The sequence below is a fragment of the Prionailurus bengalensis genome, chromosome C1 (genome assembly GCF_016509475.1).
Source record: "Prionailurus bengalensis isolate Pbe53 chromosome C1, Fcat_Pben_1.1_paternal_pri, whole genome shotgun sequence".
Lineage (NCBI taxonomy): Eukaryota > Metazoa > Chordata > Mammalia > Carnivora > Felidae > Prionailurus > Prionailurus bengalensis.
This window is the reverse complement of record NC_057345.1, coordinates 116,458,439-116,476,213: the sequence shown is the minus strand read 5'-3', so window position 1 is coordinate 116,476,213 and position 17,775 is coordinate 116,458,439.

The following is a 17,775-nucleotide window of genomic DNA, read 5'->3' as shown; positions in this document are numbered from 1 at the left end:
GAGCCTTCCAAACATGCTTACGGTGGGAAAATTGTAACATTTCCTTTTAACTACACAAGTAACCTCAATGTGCTAATTATTCCGAAATGAGCCCAGAATTTGCTGTATGGTTACACTTTATGAAATACTTGAGCTCCATTACACCAAGAAATAAAACGCTGCAAATTCATTTCTGTTAATTCATGCATAATTGAAGCAGGGGCTGGTGTGCAGCCTCCAGAATGTGCACATTTCGGTGCCTTTGTTCTCGGTGCATTTGTAGTTAAAGGTTTACAGTGACAAAAAAGGGGCAAAGACGTTGGACTCGTAACTTTTACGAACTGCTTAAATGCATAATGAAGATGATTCATAAAAGTCTCTAATTGTATAAGCACATCACTAAATATGGATTGTAAAATATCTTGTTTACTTTTTATATAAACCCACCACAGAGAAAAAGAATAGTGTAAGCGTTGCGTGTATTTTGTGTAGGACGGAGACTGGATTTAATTTTCTCTTAAAAAAAGAGGCCCTAATGTCACATTGGGGCCGATGTCCCGGCAATTATCTTTTCACCAAAATCAGAAAAGTCACTGGGGAACGTCCTGGTGAATACAAATGATGGCCTTGGCTAGCTGCATTTCTTACATAAAGCTTTAAGCTAAACCACTTTAAAACTAATTCTTCCTTGGGACACCAGGCTGGCTGGGTCAGTTGAGCATCCCACTGTTGACTTTGGCTCAGAGCATGACCTCACGGTTTGTGCTTTCAGCCCCGCCTTGAGCTCTGTGCTGACAGGCAGAGCCTGCTTGAGAGTCTCTCTCTCTCTCTCTCTCTCTCTCTCTCTCTGCCCCTCCCCTGCTTGCTATCTGCCTCTCTCTCAAAATAAGTAAAAATAAACATAAAAATTCCTCCTTGAAACTTTTGTTAAAATGTTGAAACTAGGGGCTCCTGGGTGGCTTAGTCGGTTAAGTGCTGGACTTCGGCTTAGGGCATGATCTCACAGTTGGTGGGTTCGAGCCCCATGTTGGGATCTGTCTTGACAGCTCAGAGCCTGGAGCCTACCTCGGATTGTGTGTCTCCCTCTCTCTCTTCCCCTACCCAAATTGTGCTCTGTCTCTGTCCCTCTCAAAACATAAATAAACATTAAAAAAATTTTAAAAATTGGTGGTTCTAAGAGAAAGGCCTGGAGACTCAAAAGGCAAGTTCACCAACTTCCTTCACTAACTTTCACTTCTTTGAAAGGCAACATGTCTCAGAGGAAACCATACAGGTTTTGGAGTCAGACAAACCTAGATCCAGTCTTGGTACTTCCAAACTGTGTGATTTGGGGGTTCTTATTAACCTCAACTTCCTCCTCTGTTGTTAAAAAGAAAGTTGCAGGTTCAAAATGGCGTCACTTAGGTTAAGGCTCCAAGTCAGTAAATGAAGACTTAGTACCTAACCTAACTGCAGTTTTAACCTAACCTGTGACTGGTCAACATGGGAATTTCTTGGTCAGCACTAGGAAATTTACTGATAGACTCTTTTTGGTTCTCTTAGGGAGGGTGGCCTTGCCTGAAACAATAGATTCTTTTCTAAGAATTTCCATTTTTCCCCTCCCTTTCTACTTTGAATAATCTTTCTTTTTCTGTAGCCCTTTGGAGCTCCCTCCCCTTGGGTGGGATGCTGCCCGATTCATGACTCAACTAATAAAGCCGACTAGGTCTTTCGAATCTGCTCAGTTGAATTTTTGTAACTCAATACTGTAAAATGGGAATGCACACCTGATTTCTTCAATTGGGATAAAAGAAAATGTGTATGAAATACTTAGATGTAGGTTTTTTGTTTTGTTTTGTTTCATTTTGTTTTTTGTCTTGCTCTCTGGCTTTTTTTTTTTTCTTTTTTTAAAAAAATTTTTTTTTCAACGTTTATTTATTTTTGGGACAGAGAGAGACAGAGCATGAACGGGGGAGGGGCAGAGAGAGAGGGAGACACAGAATCGGAAACAGGCTCCAGGCTCTGAGCCATCAGCCCAGAGCCCGACGCGGGGCTCGAACTCACGGACCGCGAGATCGTGACCTGGCTGAAGTCGGACGCTTAACCGACTGCGCCACCCAGGCGCCCCGCTCTCTGGCTTTTTCTATACGCTGTCCTTCTAAGGTCTTGGTTGAACTTACAAAATTATTACCATTTGTGATTAGAGTCGCCAAAACTTTACATTAAACTAAATCTGGAGGAATCATGAGTGATCCAAAGATTTGTAGCTTGCATCATCAGTGGTATTTGCCAAGACTGTGAAAGATGAAGAGATGCACGTGTCTCCACATTGCAGCCCCCGGAACCAGCCAGCCAGCCCACTGGGGGAATTCTGAATTGTATCGATTTCTTTCCACCCTTGGAGTTACAGCTGAGCAAACAATGACAATTGCAGAAATAGAACAACTGGGAAGAGACCATCATGCTGTTACCAGTACTCTTTTCTCTGGAAGTTGAGGATGTTAGTGTATTTCTGTAACATACTTGGACTGAAAAGAATAGATCAATTTTTCCAATGCCCTAATCACATTATTGATTCAAATACCTTTTTTGGAAATTAAAGCACCCTTGATGTTAAACCAATTTATGGATCGGTTTATCACTCAAAAAACAATAAAGACACATGTATATAATAGCGAATCTTCAGAAACTTCCCCCATATTTTCATTAAGCATATAAAAAAGACGTAACAGTGCCTACACTGTTTCCCTTTCCTTTAAATGTACGTTGCAATCATACCTACAATCAACAACTCTAAAAATTGAGTGGATTCCCTTCCAGAAATATAGACAGAGAAAGATATATGCACACACATATACAGAGAGATATCGTTCTACACATATTGTTCTGTCACCTGAATTTCGCAAAACAATACATGTGTATCCGTGAGGGCTTTTTCATTCTTCTTATTAGCTGCATAATATTTTTCACATGAGTACATCATGAATTGTTGATGTACATCCAGACGTGTTTGAGTTTGGTCTTTGGCTGTGTTTAACCATCCTGCAATGGATATTTCTGTAGACACATTTTGTTGCATCTACGTGAGGAGTTCTGCAGGAAGAATTCCTCGGAGTAGTTATGGGTTAAAGGGTATGCACAAATTACCTGTCAAAAATGCGTTCCCACCAGGAGAACATGAAAGTGCTCATGCCCTCCCACTGTTCCCGTTCTGGGTATTTGTTTGTTTGCTTCTAATCGTCTGTTTGACAAGTGTAAACGGCATTTCATTTTATTAAGATTTACATATTCCTAATTACCGATGAGCCTGACATATTTTTAACATCTTTCTGGCCAGGACATGAATCTAGCCCAGGGTCGGCTTTCCCTCTGCTCCCTGAGCACACTCCTGGATGCAGCCAGACATGTGGAAGGCAGGATGACTGATCACAGGGACCCCAGGGGGTCTTGTGCAAGGTCAGGCATATTGTGTGTGTGTGTGTGTGTGTGTGTGTGTGTGACACTTACTGTGGACCAGCAAGGCTATGTGCACACATTTTTGGTGTTTGCTCTGGGTATTCGTTTCTGTAAAAGCACACATTTGCCCAAATAAAATCGAATGGATCCTAGGTCTACTTTTTTCTTTTACTCATTTGAGAAACTTTTATTTCTCAAAATATCTTAAAATATTTCGAGTTTCCCTAAAACCCTAAAGAATGTGGGAAAAGGATGATTGTAAAATAAGAGCCTGGAGTCTCTGCTTTCGAAATTTTTCATTATGAAATCATATCTGGTCTTCAGTTCCAAAGACTTGACCGTGACTCATGCAGCATTCAACCCAGAGTTCTTGAGCATTTGTGACATACCACAGTAGGTTGGTGCGGGGAGTTTTATTCTCTACCTGCCAGGAGCTCATAGTCAAGAGGAGGGGGAGCACAATACAATTAACTGAAGATTTTAGAACAAATAAATATCAAGTGCAATGGGGACCCAGAGTTTGGGGATGTTTGGGGTCTGCTGCCTCCTTTACTGTATGCATAAGAGCTATACAGTCCTCTCCGGAAACAATTTTGCTCTGTGTGTGTGTGTGTGTGTGTGTACGCGCACGCTAAGCCTTTATTGAATTCACTGATCTACAAAATATGGCCGTCTTCTACCCAACAATTTTAATGACTGCATCATGCTGAAAGCCAGAGAATGAAGAGACGGATTACAGACCATGCTGTAGTTCAATTGTAGAACAACAGACAAGGAAGGAATTAATAAAGGCTGCAGTTCCACGTGTGCAAGTGAGTTGATGCAACTGGCAGAAAACTTAAGGCTCTTTCAGATGCCAGTGCTCACAGAGGTGAAGATGCAGGAAGCAGTGCGGAGTGGATCTTAGGGGCAAAACAAGAAGGCAGACGCTAAGACAGAACGAATCATCAAAGCCTATAACACCTGAAGCCCCTGCTTTCAATTCCAATGATTCCTGGCATGGTTGAAAATTGTTGGCATATTGTTCCTCTATTATATTTGTGTTTTCATGCTGCCTTTGCTGTTTCAGACTCATGGAGTACAGCTACAAATACAAAATTGGAAAATGCCCTCTTGCAGCAGTTTGCAAAAGTGAAGAAGTAAAAAGTATTGAGAATTTGCGAACGCTTGTCCTTGATCAGTTTTGCACCCTCAAGGGCTCGACATAATTCGGGTACATAAAGAGAACACTTTTTGCTGGTCCTTCTAATTCCTCCTTTACTCTGTCCAGTCACGTCCTGGCCTTTGTGTTTCTGAAAATCTTCCCTGGACTCCACTGGTCCTTTTCCTCACTGATCTGTTCCACAGTTCTGTAAACTTCTTAAAGGACCTTTTGTACCCTCTGCAGGACTGCACAACGCACCTCGGGGAAAAGATGGAGATTTAATTGACTATCGCAGATGGTTTGTGCAGAAAAGCAATGTTTGGAGAAGTAGATTGGGGTCTCAGTATGGGGGCCTGGCATGTTTGGCTATGAAGTTTGGAACTTATTGAATAAGTCCTGGGGCTCCAAATGAAAAATGTGATGCTTTGGGAGATTAATCAGATGTGAACCCAAAGGATGGATGGTGGAGAAGGATAGGAAGAACTACTAAAGGCAGAAAGACCATTACAGAAATATAACTGTGAGTTGTAAACTCCTATTTGGGCTAGTATTGTAGAAATGGAAATTTGGGGGCATACATAGATTTATAATTCATTCAATCATCATATTTTGGTTGGACTTTTGTGTTGGATTCTTTGCGAAGATTCAACGATATGCCAGGCACCTTTCACCCTCTTGCACCTTCTACAATGAATGCCTCCTTTGTTTTTAAGATTTACCTCAAACGTGATCCACTGGACAAAGCCTTCATGGACACCACCGTGCTTGGAGATTGGTGCCCTGGTTCACGCTTTGACTGCCCTGGTTTTTGAGTTTAAGTGCTCTTTACATGGTTGTAATTACCTTTTTTACATTCACATCTGCCATTTTATACCATGAGGCCCTTGAAGGCCGGAAATGTGTCTCATTCATCTTTATATTCCCCGGGAAGCAGCACAGTGCCTGCCACAGAATAAGCATCAGCATCAGCCTAAGCAATGATGGCTTCAAGTATGGCAAGAAAGCATGGTTTTGGTACATGGTGTTGTCATTGACAGTAGTTTTTCTGGGAAGAAATCGAGTTCTTTTAATCACATGTGAGAAGAGATTGGGTATGCAGAAGACATAAAGAAAGAAGTCATAGTACAGGCAAGCAGGAAAGGCTCTGCTCAGATTTGGAAAAGGAAGATTAAGTATGATGCCTGAATAGAGAGGAAAGACAATAAATGAGGAAATGAAGGAGTAGCATTCAAAATCAAAGAGATTGAAAGTATGTAGGAACTTGAATATAAGATAAATTGGGTGTACTGTTCAGTTTGGAGACTGAAAACATTGGAGGGGTTGGGAAGCCAGTTTTTACGTTGGGTGGACCCTATGGCATAGGACAGACTAGCTGCTTTAAGATGCTGGAGGACCCAGGCCGTGGGATGTCACATACAACAGTATAGACTGAAGCTAGCTTAAGATTTGTCAGATATGGATTTTACAGAATTTGCCCTCCAATGAATGGTTCAGAATGGATTTATAGATGCCATTCATTTATGCATTCATTAATGCAACATGGCCGAATGTTCAATAAGTGACTCACAGTGTGAAAAAAATGGAGCTGGGACTCGAGAAAGGTTGGTTCAATAAGTGTTAGATGCTTTGAGGGTGCCTGACCCAAGATAGGTACTCTGTAACTCTAATACTAAGTAGAATATGAGCAGTTAGAGGGACAGAAAGAACTAGGTAGACCCCATTGAATAGGAATCCATTGATTTTAGGCTGGGAAGATGAATAAGCAGACGGGGAAGGGGAATTTTGGGAGGAATCTGGACATTAAGGAAAGCAGAGATAGGCATTGATATCAGAAATCGGAAGATATATCTAAGAAAATGTTAGGAGCCTCATTTGATACAAGAGTAAGCACCATTACAATGAAGATGCTCCCTCTCCATACCACGTGAAAGGTAGATGTAATTCAAGATTCTATAAATGTATGTAAGTATTTAGTCTTGGTTCCTGTTGATGAGGCTACCCATGAGGTTTATCTGAAAATATCCCTGGAGAATTCAGAGTTCACTCCCGTGCCATACCTTATCACCTCCTGTTCATACTAGACATCTGTTTTCTTCACAAAGATCCTCGTTAAAAGCCACCAGACAATGAGCCTGGAAAGAGCCCTGGGCCAGGTAGAGAACCAGGAGCCAGCCAAGTTTTATGGATGCTTAACAATCTGGTTTTGGGCAGTTTGCTTCCATTTTGAGTTTCCGTTTCTTCATACATCAAGATCAATATTGAACTCAATGATATCTCCCATTCTGTCTGGCCCTAAGAAGCTGTCAGTTTGTTTCTGTCATCTCTTCCCCTTTAGTTAAAGCACAGTGAAAGAGAGACTGTGTGACCTGGCCAAGGCAATACCTTATGACAATTTAAACTGCTACTGTTAAACAGCAGAAAATCAACTGAGTAAATTTAAAGACAAAATTGGCTTTCTCCAGTGACTCATGAATCAGGTACCGTCCATCCCATCAAGCTAGAGAAAAGGCGAATTTTTTGTAAGGCAGAAACAAACTGTGGAAAAAGCAAACTGCTAGCAAAGAATGCATTGTTTCAGGAATGGTTGCCCCTCGAAGGGTGACAGAAGGGGCTCTATTGGGCAGATTATCTCAGGTCATTCCATGCTGACTGGTTAAAGATTCCATTCCTGGGGAGTTCAGATGGCAGTCAGGTTAGATACTAAGTCTTAGTTGGCTGAGGTGGGCTTTAGCGGAGACAGGGCCCTGTTTTCTCTTTTTTTAACACTAGGTGTTTTAAATCCAAAGTAAACTATCAGAAAAAAAAAAGTGATGCCAGTATCCTGAAATTCTATAAAGTGAGTAATGAAATAGTAACAAACCCCCTGTCACACAACTGGGGTGGGGGTTCCTCTCCCCACAAATTAAATCAACTCGAGTCATCAGACCTGTCATTTCCATTGGAGATAAGAAAATACACAATCACGTAAAACACAATTACAGGTATAAATGAATAAGGCAGTGTGCGCGTGTGCGAGTGCCGCTGTGTTTTAAATTACCCTTTTCAGAATAAATGTTTTTGCAGAATGAGTTTCTCCACTACTGATGAGTCTTTTCTCAAATGTAGTCAAAGTTAGGTGAAAATCAATCAATAAAAGCACATTCCTCGGTGCCAACGTAATTGGCAATCAAAGAGAAAGATAGATCTCAGCCATTATGTTGTTAAAAAAGAGACAAGGCGGCCCAAATGAAGTCACTTGTGCTAAGTTCTACATCGCCAAACCAAGACTCAATACCTCACTGAATTACAGTTTCAGCCTCCCCCAAGAATGGAATCTTAAACCAGTCAATCGAGAATTACCTGGTCAGCACTAGTGTGGTAATCTGCCTGAGAGAACTCCTGTCATCTCCTGAAGAAAAGGTGACCTTGCCAGAGTCAACTGTTTTCTAGTATAACTTCCTGGTCTCACCCCCTTCTTCCTATAAAAGCGTTCTCTGTGTCCAGCTCTTTGGAACTTGTTCCAGTTTGCAAGACGGGATGCTCTCCGATTCATAAATCATTCAATAAAGCCACTACGATCTTTAAAATTTACTCAGATGAATTTTGTGTCTTTAATGACGTGCATACAATGGGTTTGATTGGCAGAGAAGGAGACATCTCCTGTTGGACTGCAATTAATTGTTCCTTTGAGAGAACCGGCTAGATTTGTTTTAAAAACTATAGATTTTTCTTGAAAGGGCAGACTTGCTGGCTTCTACTGTTTTTATTCAGAAATGGCATAAAGTCTTCATTAACTGATGCTGGGTGACCAGGAAACAAGTTGGCAGACGCCTTCTAACTGGTGGAGATGTAAACAGGTCTCACCAAACATCTGCTGCTCAGAGGTGTGGGCAAGTGTGTATCACGTGCCGCTTGACATGGGCACTATCATGCTGTGAACCAAGGAGGATGTCCAGCCATAGCTTAGCTTCTGATGAGTTCTTTTCCCCAATATAATGCATACAAAACAAAAGCGATGGAATCAATGCACAGCCCTTGTGGGTTCCTGCACCTTCCCGTTTTGTGAGGAGGGAACCAGGGGCAAGATGGTCATGCTAAAGGTATGGCAAAGTATTTAGCAAAAGCTGTTCCTTTCTTCCTTGAAAAATGACTGTCAAACTTACAACATTCCATCTCAGAAATGCAGATTTTGCCTGGGGGTTTGTATTTGCCCCAGGGAGAGAGAGAGAGAGAGAGAGAGAGAGAATCTTCTTGGAAGATTGGAGTGGGCAAGGTTGCACTTCTCTTAGGCATTGTGACATATCAGCATAATTCTGCATCATCAGGTCATGATCTCACGGTTCATGAGTTGGAGCCTCATGTCGGGCTCTGTGCTGACAGCTCAGAGCCTGGAGCCTGCTTCTGATTTTGTGTCTCCCCCTCTCTCTCTGCCCCTCCCCTACTCACACTCTGTCTCTCTCTCAAAAATGAATAAACGTTAAAAAATTAAAAAAAATTAATAAAGCAGATGGCCACAAGTTCTTTAAAAATGTAAGAATATACAGTTTATGTGAATTTTTTCCTTGGGTATAAATCCATCAATTGCTGCAAAGGTTAATACAATCTAGATGTATCCAGATATTCAAACAAAAGAGATACGTTCATTTCCCCATTCATTCTATAAATATTTATTGAATAAGTGGGACAACAGAGAAGTCAACCTATATAGTCCTGCTTCTCAGGAAGTTGATTTCTATTAGATCTTTACCATTTTAACATTTTAATAATTTTAACATTGGATATGGAGCTTATGCCTAAATCCACACCACACACACACACGCACACACACACACACACGCACACACACACACACACACACACAGTGTTTTCATCAGATAAGGTTCTTAATAGAAAGAAGTAAAAGAAAACTAGCAATAACAGAAATTGTCTACAGTTTGTTTGGGTTGCAAACAAGTCACTGAAAGGATACTGCATTGCTATGAAACTGGAAAACGCTAGTGAGCCAGGCATGGAGACACAGCAGGAAAAAGGAACCATGGCCAAATAGACACCACAGACCCAGCATGGTGGGGGCCTTACTACTGTGACGGCTACAGCTAAGCCAAGGATGTGGTAGCTCCCAGCCCTCAAGCCTGCATGTTGCCACTGAAAACCGTGACCCCTGTTTTCGGGCTCCCAAAGCTATTGCCTCTAATGTCCCTGCTTCTTAGCATCATACCTAGTGATGCAAGGCTCAGGGAGCCATGTTTGATGGGTAGATCTTGTCACGGTGGACTAGAAATTGAGTCCTCATGAAATACACGTTACACTTAGTCGAATGTTAATAACTGCACAGTCGTTAGCTATTCTATTCCCCCAATTTAACTGAAGCATCCTGAGGACAGGATATGTTTGATTCTGTCGCTGTCATCTTGGTTTCTAGCATAACACAAGTCACATGGCAGGGACTCTTTAAGTATATTAGGTCTGGTGGTTAAGCCAGCTTTTTACTCACTCCACACATTTACATTTTCTTTTCATTCACTCTCAAGTTTGAGTCAGCTCCTGATGAAAAAAATCCAGACGTTTTAGGTAAGTTTCTAAAGTCCAATAAAATGGGCTGAGTCTTTGGCCTCTCAGAGATCATCTTGGTACTCATGGGCCACTGAGATCCTCTGAGGGACAGGTAACAGTTGCCTGTACCCAGAAAAACATTTCTCACCTGAAGCATGAAGCCCACAGTGGGAATGAGGCAAAGCTGCTTGGCCACCACAGTACCAAGAACACTCAGCTCTTTCCAACTCTCCCGTGAGACCAGGTGGTGGCTTCACAATCCACATCTTTTTAAGAAATGTTTAGTAGCAATAAATTACGCTGTTCTGCAAAAGTCACCTTGAGATTCATGGGGATCCACACGGGAAGAAAAGACGGTGTGATATTAGGGTCCCGTCCATTCAAGGGCTTGGTTCTTGGAAGACTCCGTATTCAGAGCAAACATTTAGTCTGAGGGAGTTGAATGTCAAGGTCAAATTCCTTGAGAACCTATGTAAGGAGACTCCTCTCTTTCTCAAGCTAATTTCATGTGTGCCGTAAATCTTAGAAAATTAAAAAGAGGGTGGGACTTGCTAGGTATTAAACTTAACCTTTTTTTTTTTTTTCCAGAGAGAGAGAGTGGGCCTATGTGAACAAAGGAGGGGCAGAAAAAGAGGGAGAGAGAGAATCTGAAGCAGGCTCCATGCCCAGAGAAAGGCCCGAGGCAGGGCTTAGTCTCACTACCCTGAGATCATGACCTGAGCCAAAATCAAGAGTTGGATGCTTAACTGACTGAGCCACTCAGGCACCCCAAGAACATTTTCTTAGAGCTACTAAGACACGTTTCCTTCTTTGCCCTTAGAAAACTATTCAGAACATTTAGGGAACTAATTACCATGCGCATAGCCTGGAAGAAGTGAAAATACAGACAAAGGCCAGGAAGCATCAAGTTTGAAAGATAAAATTAGTGCAGCTTACATTTCTAAATAAAAACAACAAATTCCAATCGTTGTGATACACAGTCTTTCTCCCTACCTTCTGAATATTATAAACACCAGCCCTTAGATGCATACCCAGACACATATGTACCTGTGCGTACACACGTATACAAATATGAACTAAATTCAGAGGAACCAAGGTACTTGACTGGCGCCTACAATGTCAGATAAAGGGGAAGTTTTCTTATTTATTTATTTATTTATTTATTTATTTATTTATTTTAATTTTTAAAAAAATGTTTAGTTTTGAGAAAGAGAGAGAGAGAGACAGACAGACAGACAATCTGAAGCAGGCTCCAGGCTCTGAGCTGTCAGCACAGAGCCTGACGCAGGGCTCAAAGCCATGAACGGTGAGCTCATGACCTGAGCCTAAGTCAGACGCTCAACCAACTGAGCCACCCAGGTGCCCCCTTATTTATGAATCACAATAAAGTTGGTAGACATGTATTAAAATTACTATTTTTTAATTTTATTTTACAGATGATGTACCTGAGGCTCAAAGAAGTTACACATATACTTGTCAAACTGATACAGATAATCAATGGCAGAGTAAAGATTTGAACCAGTGTCTCTTAAATCAAAAGCCACTACCCTTTCCCTTAAGCCATTTGTACTAGCTTGCATGTTCTCTGTCATTTGGCATCCATGGTCTTTAGTATTATTCTCTCACCATGATCAGGCGCACTGAAGTGGGATGACTAAAGTTACTTTTATTTTTTCTCCAGATTTGTTTTCCACGTGTTCTTAATGGTGTCTTCGATACAGGCCATTCTGATGTCGCTAATCATCTTTCAGCATTTATTGGATCTCTACTGGATACACTCTTCCATTCTGTGCTTGAGAACTTTACCAGACTTCAAGAATGATAGACCATGCACAAATATGGGACCCAAACAAAGTCAGTTGTGCAATTACGGACAGATTCCTTAAGGAATAGCTAAAATTTATCATTTCCATTTTTTACCTTGCTTCAATTTCGGACTTTTACATCAATTCCAGATCACTTTAGTTACATCCTGGAAAATCTCCCCCTCCCCTTATCATGTCTAAGCAGTGCGCCACATCTTTCTGTCAAAGTGCAAACACTCATCTGCCATTGCTAGTTTCCAGTATGTCTTGATGAATAACAAGCAAACAAGACTTCAAACCTCCAAGCTCACTCTTTAAAAAAAAAAAAATCACATGGATTTTCTCAGTACTTAGCCAAGAAGTCAAGTTCTTTTACTGACTACTGCTAAAATCCAGATGAGAGATATTGGCTGGCTAAGCTTAAGTTTTAATCCCAGAAATGGAGAGTCATTGAACAATTGAAAATATACTTTGGAAGCAGAGTTAAAGGGATTTGCCTACAGAGTGAATGATGAAACCTATGGACAGAGCTGAGTGTTCCAGAATGAAAGGCATCTGGGACCTGTAGATATTTTACCATATATGCAAGAGGACAAGCTGGAGGAGTCAGAAGCAACAAACCCCAGATTGAGACCCCCGAGACAGCAGGTATTGGAATCTTCAAGAATAGAATATGAAACATCCATACAGCAAATATTTTAAGATATTAAGAGTGGAATCATGAAAAGAATCCCTAAGCAAAAGACTATGAGCATGATTAAATTAATAAAGAAAATAAATCACTGCCTTGAATAATTTACACAAATTAGACAGTGAGCTGTCATGGTTTGATGAATGAGTCATCCAACTTTGGAGAACACGTGATTTCAAATCACATGAAAGGTCTTTCAGATATCAAGAAAATAGGAAATGTGCTCTAACCCACTCAATGCAGCTAATGGAAACTTGAAAAGAGAATCAGACAAGGGCAATAGAAGAAAAGATGAGACTATCTGGCTCATAAACTTAAGAAATATATTATCATCAAATATTAACCAAACCAATTCTTCTGTGTTTGTAAATAGTAATACATGATGATACATCTGTCTTTATCTCAGAAATACAAGACTGGATCAGTATTAGAAAACTTCTGAACATTATTTTCTGTAATTACAAATTCAAATGGAAAATATTTAAAATGCAGACAAATGATCAGATAAGGTTTACGATTATGCATGACACCTTAGTAAGTCAGAAATATAGAAGTATTTCCTTAGCTTCATAAAACACAGCTAAAACCTACAGCAAACATTATTCTTTTTAAGTGAAACACATTAGAAGCATTTATCTCTATTGTACGAACCTGTACAGTAAGGGAAAACTGATTGAAATGTATAAGGAATAGAAAGGACAACAAAATTATTAGTCACTGATGATGTAATTAAATATATTTAGAAAAAACTCAAAAACACCATAGGGAAATAATTAGAACCAGTAAATGAGGTTAGAAAGAAAGCTACTAAGAATAATTTCCAGGGGCTCCTGGGTGGCTCAATCGGTTAAGTGTCTGACTCTTGATTTCGGCTCAGGTTATGATCTCACTAGTTTGTGAGACTGAACCCTACGTCGGGCTCTGCACTGTCAGCACGGAACCTGATTGGGATTCTCTCTCCCTCTCTCTCTGCTCCTCCCCTGCTCTCTCTCTCAGAATGAATACGTAGACTAAAAAAAAAAAAAAAAAGAATTTCCATAGACCTCCAAAGAAACGGATGACTTAAAGGATATATACAAACAAAGCAATAAGGGAGTTTTTCATAGAGGCAAATGACCAGTCCAGGCTCATATTAGATATACTGATGCTGGTTTTGGAGAAAACACTCATTAGGATTAAATGGTAGTATTGAGGAGGGCACCTGTTGGGATGAGCACTGGGTGTCGTATGGAAACCAATTTGACAATAAATTTCATATATTTAAAAAAAAAGGGATCAAATGGTATCAGGTATATGGTTCCCCTTGTGCCAACCGTATTTCAGGGCAATGCACTTCAGACTCTAATACAGAAATCCTTTTTTTTTTTTTGGCAGTTTAAACAACACAGATTTATTCCCTTACAATTTTGTTTTGTTGTGTTTTTATTATTTTTATTTATTTCATTATTTTCTTAAAATACAATTTATTATCAAATTGGCTTACATACAACACCCAGTGCTCATCCCAACAGGTGCCCTCCTCAATGCCCATCACCCGTTTTCCCCTGTCCCCCACCCCCCATAAACCCTCAGTTTGTTCTCTGTATTTAAGAGTCTCTTATGGTTTGACTCCCTCCCTCCCTTCCCTTTTCCCATGGTCTTCTGTTAAGCTTCTCAAGTTCCACATATGAGTGAAAACATGATATTTTTCCTTCTCTGACTTATTTCTGTCAGCATAATACCTTCCAGTTCCCTCCATGTTGCTGCAAATGACATGATTTCATTCTTTCTCGTTGCCAAGTAGTATTCCATTGAATATATAAACCACATCTTCTTTATCCATTCGTCATTTGATGGACACTTAGGTTCTTTCCATAATTTGGCGATTGTTGAAAGTGCTGCTATAAACATTGGGGTACACATGCCCCTATGCATCAGCACTCCTGAATCCCTTGGGTAAATTCCTAGCAGGGCTATTGCTGGGTCATAGGGTAGACCTATTTTTAATTTTTTGAGGAAACTCTACACTGTTTTCCAGAGCGGCTGCACCAGTTTGCATTCCCACCAACAGTGCAAGAGGGTTCCCGTTTCGCCACATCCTCGCCAGCATCTGTTGTTTCCTGGTTTGTTCGTTTTAGCCACTCTGACCGGTATGAAGTGGTATCTCAGCATGGCTTTGATTTGTCTAATGCAGAAATCCTAACTCGTGAGCTGTAAGAATTAGAAAATTGTATTTGTATTGTATCTGATGATCAGAAGAGTACCAGTGATTCTGTGTCTTGGTGAGTGGCCAGGGCACAACTGACGTGTGACTTTGTTCTAGTTCTATTCAGCCAATTCAGCGTTCACATTTAGTGAAGCACCTTATGTTATCAGGAATCAGGGGTCCAAGACTTATTTAGTGGGTGATCAGGATGGATTAGCTTAAACCGGTGTTTTCCAAAATTGAGCATCCGTCAGAATCACCCGGAGAGTTTACCAGATCACAGATTTATGAGTCTACTTCTGGGCTACTAACTTATTCGATCTGTGGCGAGGCCTCGAGAATTTGTATCCCTAGCAAATGTCCAGGTGATATTGAAGCTGCAGGTCCTAGGAACACACTTTAGAAATGACTGCCTTAAATCTTCGGTCATCAAGAGTTTTGATGAAACTTGCAGAAGGGCCAAACATTTCTGAAGGAGGAGCGTAAGATAAAGAGCACATACACAACAGGATAGCAACAATGATTGGAAGTCATTGGAAAGAACTGAAGGAAGGACAGATTGAGCATCACTAGTGATATTCAGATACATATTCACGCATGTATAAACATTTAATGCGTTTGAGAGATGGCGTTGAAGAGCAGTAAGAAATGGTCTGTCTAATAAATGGAGTAAAAAAAAATGTCACCAGTACAGGAGGAAAAAAAAAAAAAAGGAAAGTGAATTTCTACATTATATTATACACAAAATGTAGACATGTAAAAAACAAAGGCTTAAACTTTTAAGATGGACATGGAGACTATCTTGGAGAACACATGGCAGAGAAACGTTTCCCAATCAAATGCAAAAATATTAATCACAAATAAAAAGATTGCTACACTTGGTGACACTATAATTAAAAGTCATTGCTTATTAAAACAAGCCATGATAAAAGTGAAAAGAGAGGCCAAAAAGTGAGAGGAGCTATTTAAACTTATATATATATATATATATGTATATATATATATATGTGTGTGTGTGTGTGTGTGTATGTATATATATATATAATTAATAACTCCTAAAAATTGATATATATAATTATATATAAATTATATTTATAATTACATATATAACTATATATATATAGTCAATAACTCCCACAAATCCATTTGAAAACAAAATCCACTACGTCCTAAAGCCTCATCCACAACTATACCTGAATTAGATTTGAGATTTAGATAAAATTTTGGATGCTGAATCAATGAAATGATGAAATGCAGATTTAGGTGATGAGTCTTTTAATTTGAGCTGTTGCTGTAATGAGTGGAGACTCCCGGGGGAGACAGGTGTACTTTCCATTTGGGAAGGAGATAGCCTGATGGAGACCAGAGGGTAGACTGTAGGAGAAAGAATCCAAACATGGCCTCCAAGGGTTCCCTGCCCTTCAGATTGTGTTTTCATATTCTCCTCCCCTCTTGCGTGTTGGACAGGAGATACGTAGATGACAGAATAGTCAGTCTCTTGAATAGGTTATGGGATAGAGCATAGTCATTGTCTTTGTCTCGAAATATGTTTTTTTTAATTTATTTTTGGATTTCTTCTTTGACCCAGTGATTTTTCAGAGCATGCTGTTTAATCTGCACATCTTTGTAAATTTTCCAGTTTTCTTTCCTTTTTTTTAATGTTTATTTAATTATTTTGAGGATGAGAGAGAGAGAGAGAGAGAGAGAGAGAGAGAGAGCATCCCAAATAGGCTCCATGTGGTCAGCGCAGAGCCGGATGCGGGACTGATCTCACAAACCCCTGAGATCCTGACCTGAGCCAAAAGCAAGAGTCACATGCTTGTCCATCTGAGCCTCCCAGGCGCCCCTCCAGTATTCTTCTTAGAATTTCATACCATGGTGGCCAGAAAAGATGCTTGATGTGATTGCAATCTTCTTAAATTTTGTAATGCTTTTTGGGTGGACCATCGCATAATCTATCCTGGAGAATGTGCTATGCGTGTTTGAGAAGAATGTGTATCCAACTGTTGTTGGGTGGAATGTTCTCTAATCAGTGTCAGGACCACTGGGTGTAAAATGTAGTGTAAGTCTAATACTTCTCTGTTGATGTTCGGTATGAATGATCTATCCATTGTTGAAAGCAGTGTATCTTCTACTATTGCGCAGTTGCCTATTTTTCCCTTTGGATCCATTAATATTTGCTTTATATATTTAGGTGCTCTGCTATTGGGTGCATAAGTATCTACAATTGTTATACTCTCTTGATCAATGGACCCCTTCATTGTTATATAATGACTTTAATCTCCTGTTATTATTATTATTATTTTGTAACGTTTATTTTAGAGAGGGAGAGAGAGAGAGAGAGAGAGAGAGAGAGAGAGCACAAGTGGGGGAGGGGCACAGAGCGAGGGAGACACAGAATCCGAAGCAGGCTCCAGGCTCTGAGCTGTCAGCACGGAGCTTGATGTGGGGCTCGAACTCATGAACCTCGAGCTCATGACCTGAGCTGAAGTTGGATGCTCAACTGACTGAGCCAGCCACCCAAGTGCCCCAATCTCTTGTCAGTGTTTGGCTTATAGTTTATTTTGTTTTATATCAGTCTAGCTAGCCCTGCTTTGAAAAAAAAATTCCTCTTGCATGGAATCATTTTTAGCCATCCTTCACTGTGCTCTTGTATGTGCCCTTTAAGTTGAAGTGAGTCTCTTGTTGGCAGCATATAATTGGGTGTTTCTTTTTTATCCATCCAACCTCTTATGCATTTTTTATTGGAGAATTTAGTCCCTTTTCATTGAAAGTAATTATTGAGAGTAATTATTGATAGGACTTGCTATTGCTACTCTGTTCATTGGTTTTTGGTTGTTTTGTAGTTCCTTAGTTCCTTTCTTCTCTTACTCTATCTTTTGTATACTTATTATAAGTTTTTGTCTGGCAGTTACATGATGTTTAAACAAAACATCTGGGGTGCCGGGGTGGCTCAGTCAGTTGGGCGTCGACTTCCGCTCAGGTCATGATCTCCAGGTTTGTG